Here is an 8,152-nt window from a genome sequence, read left to right on the forward strand (position 1 = left end):
GGTGCAGAAGGCTTAGAAGCTTAAGCAGCCTTGGGGCAGTCTTGAGCTTTAATGGAGCAGCCCCGGACTTGATGGCATCCCCCATCAGCTTCTGCGCTTTGGGTGCTGGTGCAGCATCCTCTTCTTCCTCTTCCTCATCTGATTGGATCATCATTGATGGCTTACCAATAACTCTAGCCATGGTCTTTTTGACACTTTCTTTCCTTTTCTTTCCTTCACCAGCAGCCTCTTCTTTAGCTGACTTGGAGGCTTCAAGGGTTGAGGCTCTGGCCTTAGACATTAGCACTCTCTTGGCAGGAGCCTTCTTGTGCAAACCAGGTGTTGTTGAAGCTGCAGTGCCAAATTCTTTCTTGACAACCTTCTTCTTAGAAGTAAATTCTTCTTCAACAGCAACATAGTCCTCATCCTCAGAATCCGACATCCTCTTCTTCCTTGTTCTGGCTGCTGCCTTGGGCAAGTTGCTTGGGGTGATTTTGCTACCCTCATCATAGCTGCCAGAGGGACTAGTGCCCTCACTCAGGTTGACCTGTTCGTTAGACTTGTTCTGGCTGTCACTTTCATCTGACATGGCTGAAGCTGCAAACTGAAAGCTGACCCTATGAATAGATATAGTTGAGATAGAGTGGATGAGCATCACAAAGTGCAGAGATTTTGCAAAACAATTGAGTCAAAAACTTAGTTTTAGTTTTCTACGGAAAGCATTTTGGAGCTACCGATTTGTTAAACTCGGTGACACCGAAGCAATGTTAGAGTCTAAACTAGTGGAATCGGTCAGACCGAGACACAGTTCGGTGACTCTGAGATTTCTAGGGTTTCACAGAGAGTTGAAGTCGGTCATACCGATTTGTAAGTTTCGGTCAGACCAAAATTCACAAGTGCAATGGCCTAAGACAAATCGGTGAGACCGATTTCTACAACTCGGTCGGTCTGAGATGAGTTCGGCGGAAACCTAACCCAAATTGTTTGAATAAAAACTAATCTAAAGGGAGTTTTTGTTGGATAGAGTAATCTCATACGTGGTAAGAATCATGGCATTGACCTAAGTGTGGGAATTAGAGGTTAAGATTGCACATAGGGGTCGAGTTCATACCCTAACTCGATGGTGAACTCGCTACGGTGACAACGACGATGAAGATTCCCGTTGACGGTGGTGGAGACCAGCGGAGGGAGGTCGCTAGCGATGAGGAGACGATCCGGGAACTGAGTCGGCAGAGCTGGATACGCGTGGGCGAAAGGTTTCAAAGGAATTTCCAAAATTTGACCCGTGAGTATATATATCCAGACCCTGTCGGTGTGACCGAGTGGAACGACTCGGTGGCACCGAGATGCAGAATTCCAAGCGGTTACTGCAACTCGGTGTGACCGAACTGTTCAAATCGGTTGCACCGAGATTGAAACCTAGATCAACTCAATGAACTCGGTATGACCGAAAGGGATGAATCGGTCAGACCGAAATACACAGAGAGGTTTTGGAAATTTAAGTCTATGATGAATCGATGGCTCCGAGTGCTCCTCACCTAGAGGGTTCGAATCTGACTTGACCAAACTTTGTGATGTAGCATGAATAGAGTTTGAGACGAGAAAAGCATAGATAGCTAGAGGGAGTTCTTAGGCATTCTTGTCCATCCATTTGGCAAAAGAGAAGACCAAACAATCAAAGCAATAAATGGATGTCCTTGAATGAGAAAAATATGCACTCAACATGCTCACACAATAAGATGGCAAATGAAATATGTGGCAAAGCATGCACAAACATTCTAGCATCTATCAAGAAATTGGTGATGACTAGGTCATCTATATATGAGTATATTGACTAAGGAGTCAGATGAGGACATTTGATCGTAGGTCATACTCATCGTTTAAGCACAAGTGGGGTTACCACTTTTACACAAAGCATTGTTGTGTTCACACCATTAGAGTTGCTTTAGCTCAATTCTAAGAGTAAAGCTCCTCCTAGATGTGGTATCCCTGAAGGAAATATGCCCTAGAGGCAATAATAAAGTTATTATTTATTTCCTTATTTCATGATAAATGTTTATTATTCATGCTAGAATTGTATTAACCGGAAACATAATACATGTGTGAATACATAGACAAACAGAGTGTCACTAGTATGCCTCTACTTGACTAGTTCGTTAATCAAAGATGGTTGAGTTTCCTAGCCATGGATGTTTATTATTCATGCTAGAATTGTATTAACCGGAAACATAATACATGTGTGAATACATAGACAAACAGAGTGTCACTAGTATGCCTCTACTTGACTAGCTCGTTAATCAAAGATGGTTGAGTTTCCTAGCCATGGACATGAGTTGTCATTTGATTAACGGGATCACATCATTAGGAGAATAGTGTGATTGACTTGACCCATTCCGTTAGCTTAGCACTTGATCGTTTAGTATGTTGCTATTGCTTTCTTCATGACTTATACATGTTCCTATGACTATGAGATTATGCAACTCCCGTTTACCGGAGGAACACTTTGTGTGCTACCAAATGTCACAACGTAACTGGGTGATTATAAAGGTCACTGGAGGCGGAACTGCCCCAAGGATAAGAAGGATGGCAAAGTGAACAATGCTATATTCGATATACATGTTATTGATGTGTACTTTACTAGTGTTTATAGCAACCCCTCGGTATTTGATACTGGTTCAGTTGCTAAGAGTAGTAACTCAAAACGGGAGTTGCAGAATGAACAGAGACTAGTTAAGGGTGAAGTGATGATGTGTGTTGGAAGTGGTTCCAAGATTGATATAATCATCATCGCACACTCCCTATACTTTCGGGATTGGTGTTAAACCTAAATAAATGTTATTTGGTGTTTGTGTTGAGCATGAATATGATTTGATCATGTTTATTGCAAAACGGTTATTCATTTAAGTTAGAGAATAATTGTTGTTCTGCTTACATGAATAAAGCCTTCTATTGTCATACACCCAATGAAAATGGTTTGTTGGATCTCGATCGTAGTTATACACATATTCATAATATTGAAGCCAAAAGATGCAAAGTTAATAATGATAGTGCAACTTATTTCTGGAACTGCCGTTTAGGTCATATTGGTGTAAAGCGCGTGAAGAAACTCCATGTTGATGGGATTTTGGAATCGCTTGATTATGAATCACTTGATGCTTGCGAACCATGCCTTATGGGCAAGATGACTAAAACTCCGTTCTCCGGAACAATGGAGCGAACAACTGACTAATTGGAAATAATACATACTGATGTATGCGATCCGGTGAGTGTTGAGGCTCGCAGCGGTACCATTATTTTCTGACCTTCACAGATGATTTGAGCAGATATGGATATATCTACTTGATGAAACATAAGTCTGAAACATTTGAAAAGTTCAAAGAATTTCATAGTGAAGTGGAAAATCATCGTAACAAGAAAATAAAGTTTCTACGATCTGATCGCATAGGCGAATATTTGGGTTACGAGTTTGGCCTTCAATTAAAACAATGTGGAATAGTTTCACAAACTCATGCCACCTGGAACACCACAGCGTAATGGTGTGTCCGAACGTCATAACCGTACTTTATTTGATATAGTGCAATCTATGATGTCTCTTACCGATTTACCACTGTCGTTTTGGGCTTATGCATTAGAGACAGATGCATTCACATTAAAAAGGGCACCATCTAAATCCGTTGAGACGACACCGTATGAACTATGGTTTAGCAAGAAACCTAAGCTGTCGTTTCTTAAAGTTTGGGGTTGCGATACTTATGTGGAAAGTTTCATCTTGATAAGATCAAACCCAAGTCAGAGAAGTGTGTCTTCATAGGATACCCAAAAGTAACTGTTGGGTACACCTTCTATCATAGATCCGAAGGCAAGATATTTGTTGCTGAGAATGGATCCTTTCTAGAGAAGGAGTTTCTCTCGAAAGAATTGAGTGGGAGGAAAGTAGAACTTGATGAGGTAACTGTACCTGCTTCCTTATTGGAAAATAGTTCATCACAGAAATCTGTTTTTGTGACTCCTACCCCAATTAGTGAGGAAGCTAATGATGATGATCATGTTACTTCAGATCAAGTTACTACCGAACCTCGTAGGTCAACCAGAGTGAGATCCGCACCAGAGTGGTACGGTAATCCTATTCTGGAGGGCATGTTAATTGACCATGACGAACCTACGAACTATGAGGAAGCGATGATGAGCCCAGATTCCGCGAAATGGCTTGAGGCCATGAAATCTGAGATGGGATTCATATATCAAAACAAAGTGTGGACTTTGGTTGACTTGCCCGATGATCGGCAAGCCATATAATATAAATGGATCTTCAAGAGGAAGACGGACACTGATAGTAGTGTTACTATCTACAAAGCTAGACTTTTCGAAAAAAGGTTTTGACAAAGTTCAAGGTGTTGACTACAATGAGATTTTCTCACTCATAGCGTTGCTTAAGTCTGTCCAAATCATGTTAGCAAATTGCCACATTTTATGAAATCTGGCAAATGGATGTCAAAACTACATTCCTTAATAGATTTCTTAAAGAAGAGTTGTATATGATGCAACTAGAAGGTTTTGTCGATCCTAAAGGTGCTAACAAAATGTGTAAGCTCCAGCGATCCATCTATGGACTGGTGCAAGCATCTCAGAGTTGGAATATATGCTTTGATGAGTTGATCAAAGCATATAGTTTTATACATACTTGTGGTGCAGCTTGTATTTACAAGAAAGTGAGTGGGAGCACTATAGCATTTCTGATAAATATATGTGAATGACATATTGTTGATCGAAAATAATGTAGAATTTTCTGGAAAGCATAAAGGAGTATTTGAAAGGAGTTTTTCAAATAAAGACCTCGGTGAAGCTACTTACATATTGAGCATCAAGATCTATAGAGATAGATCAAGACGCTTGATAAGTTTTTTCAATGAGTACATACCTTGACAAGATTTTGAAGTAGTTCAAAATGGAACAGTCAAAGAAAGAGTTCTTACCTGTGTTACAAGGTGTAAAATTGAGTAAGACTCAAAGCCCGACCATGGCAAAAGATAGAAAGAGAATGAAGTCATTCCCTATGCCTCAGCCATAGTTTTTATAAAGTACGCCATGCTATGTACCAGATCTATTGTATACCCTACACTGTGTTTAGCAAGGGAGTACAATAGTGATCTAGGAGCAGATCACTGGACAGCGGTCAAAATTATCCTATGTTTCTCGATTATGGAGGTGACAAAAGGTTCGTCGTAAAGAGTTACGTCGGTTCAAACTTTGACACCGATCTGGATGACTCTAAGTCTCGATGTAGATACATATTGAAAGTGGGAGCAATTAGATAGAGTAGCTCCGTGCAGAGCATGGTTGACATAGAAATTTGCAAAATACATACGGATCTAAATGTGGCAGACCTGTAGACTAAACTTCTCTCACAAGCAAAACATGATCATACCTTAGTACTCTTTGGGTGTTAATCACATAGCGATGTGAACTAGATTATTGACTCTAGTAAACCCTTTGGGTGTTGGTCACATGACGATGTGAACTATGGGTGTTAATCACATGGTGATGTGAACTATGGGTGTTAATCACATGGTGATGTGAACTATTGGTGTTAAATCACATGGCGATGTGAACTAGATTATTGACTCTAGTGCAAGTGGGAGACTAAAGGAAATATGCCCTAGAGGCAATAATAAAGTTATTATTTATTTCCTTATTTCATGATAAATGTTTATTATTCATGCTAGAATTGTATTAACTAGAAACATAATACATGTGTGAATACATAGACAAACAGAGTGTCACTAGTATGCCTCTACTTGACTAGCTCATTAATCGAAGATGGTTGAGTTTCCTAGCCATGGACATGAGTTGTCATTTGATTAACGGGATCACATCATTAGGAGAATGATGTGATTGACTTGACCCATTCCGTTAGCTTAGCACTTGATCATTTAGTATGTTGCTATTGCTTTCTTCATGACTTATACATGTTCCTATGACTATGAGATTATGCAACTCCCGTTTGCCGGAGGAACACTTTGGGTGCTACCAAACGTCACAACGTAACTGGGTGATTATAAAGGAGCATTACAGTGTCTCCAAAGGTAGATGTTGGGTTGGCGTATTTCGAGATTAGGATTTGTCACTCCGATTGTCGGAGAGGTATCTCTGGGCCCTCTCGGTAATGCACATCACATAAGCCTTGCAAGCATTGCAACTAATGAGTTAGTTGCGAGATGATGTATTACGGAATGAGTAAAGAGACTTGCCGGTAACGAGATTGAACTAGGTATTGGATACCGACGATCGAATCTTGGGCAAGTAACATACCGATGACAAAGGGAACAACGTATGTTGTTATGCGGTCTGACCGATAAATATCTTCGTAGAATATGTAGGAGCCAATATGGGCATCCAGGTCCCGCTATTGGTTATTGAGCGGAGACATGTCTCGGTCATGTCTACATTGTTCTCGAACCCGTAGGGTCCGCACGCTTAAGGTTACGATGACGGTTATATTATGAGTTTATGTGTTTTGATATACCGAAGGTAGTTCGGAGTCCCGGATGTGATTACGGACATGATGAGGAGTCTCGAAATGGTCGAGACATAAAGATTGATATATTGGACGACTATATTCGGACACCGGAATGGTTCTGGGGGTTATCGGATATATACCGGAGTACCGGGGGGTTACCGGAACCCCCCGGGGGTTATTGGGCCTCATGGGCCCAAGTGGTGGAAGAGGAGAGGCGGCAGGAGCTGGCGCGCGGCCCCCCTTGCCCCAATCCGAATTGGGAAAGGGAAGGGGGCAGCAGCCCCCCTTCTCCTTCCTTCTCTCCACCTCCTCCTTCCCCCTTCTCCTAGTTGGAATAGGAAAGGGGGGCAAAACCTACTTGGAGAAGGATTGCCCCCCCTTGGGCGCGCCTCCTCCCCTTGGCTGGCCCCCTCCTCCTCTCCCCCTTTATATACGGAGGAGGGGGCACCCCATAGACACAACAATTGATCTCTTGGATCTTTTAGCCGTGTGCGGTGCCCCCCTCCACCATAATCCACCTCGGTCATATCGTAGCGGTGCTTAGGCGAAGCCCTGCATCGGTAGAACATCATCATCGTCACCACGCTGTCGTGCTGACGGAACTCTCCCTCAAAGCTCGGCTGGATCAGAGTTCGAGGGACGTCATCGAGTTGAACATGTGTAGAACTCGGAGGTGCCGTGCATTCGGTGCTTGATCGGTCGGATCGTGAAGACGTACGACTACATCAACCGCGTTGTGCTAACGCTTCCGCTTTTGGTCTACGAGGGTACGTGGACAACACTCTCCCCTCTCGTTGCTATGCATCACCATGATCTTGTGTGTGCGTAGGAAATTTTTTGAAATTACTACATTCCCCAACAATCCCCCCTAAGAGGGGTGAACTAACCTTCAGTTTTGTCGATGATGACTTCATGTAGATATTGAAGATGTGGATGCTCAATGTTGATGTAGATTGTTTGGAGCAATCCATTGGAGTGAGTTGCACTTTCAATACCTACATGGGTTAGTCCCACAAGGAACAAACAAGAATATCCATAGACATAGAGTGAAGTACACACAATATGATGTCCATGAAAGCATTAGGTTAGCTTGTCCCTTGACTTACCAACAAGAGGGTTTGTGACTCCTTGAACTAGTGCAAGATTCGGAAGTTGTTTGCACTTGTCCTTGCCAAAATGAATACGAGTGAAGTATGTTGGCGGAGTCACCCTCAAGAACTCTCTAGTTCTTCCTCTTTGGGATCCACATCATCTTGATGGGAATCCTTGGAGTTGTAGTGTAGCGACCCGACCTCAAATGGTCAAGTCTCTGTGCTTCAGTGTCATCCCTGGATCGGTAATGCTGACACACATAGTACTCGAAGGATTTATAACAGAGTAGCAATCACACACTTATTACATCGGATGTCTCAAAAGAGATCTTATCACAATAAATATGGCTTAAGACCATCTAATACGATAACAGCGGAAGGCTTGGAAGATAAAGTGAGTCCATCAACTCCAATGACATAGCTAAGCTGCACGGCAACAACCTAACGAACCTTACTCCTTGTTTGAAAAGTCTGCAACATAATACGTTGCAGCCCGAAAACGGGTCAGCACATGGAATATGCTGGCAAAGTAACACAGTAGAGCAAGAACAGAATAATGCTATCA

The sequence above is a fragment of the Triticum urartu genome, chromosome 3A (assembly GCF_056163025.1).
Source record: "Triticum urartu cultivar PI428250 chromosome 3A, HENAU_Tu73, whole genome shotgun sequence".
NCBI lineage: Eukaryota > Viridiplantae > Streptophyta > Magnoliopsida > Poales > Poaceae > Triticum > Triticum urartu.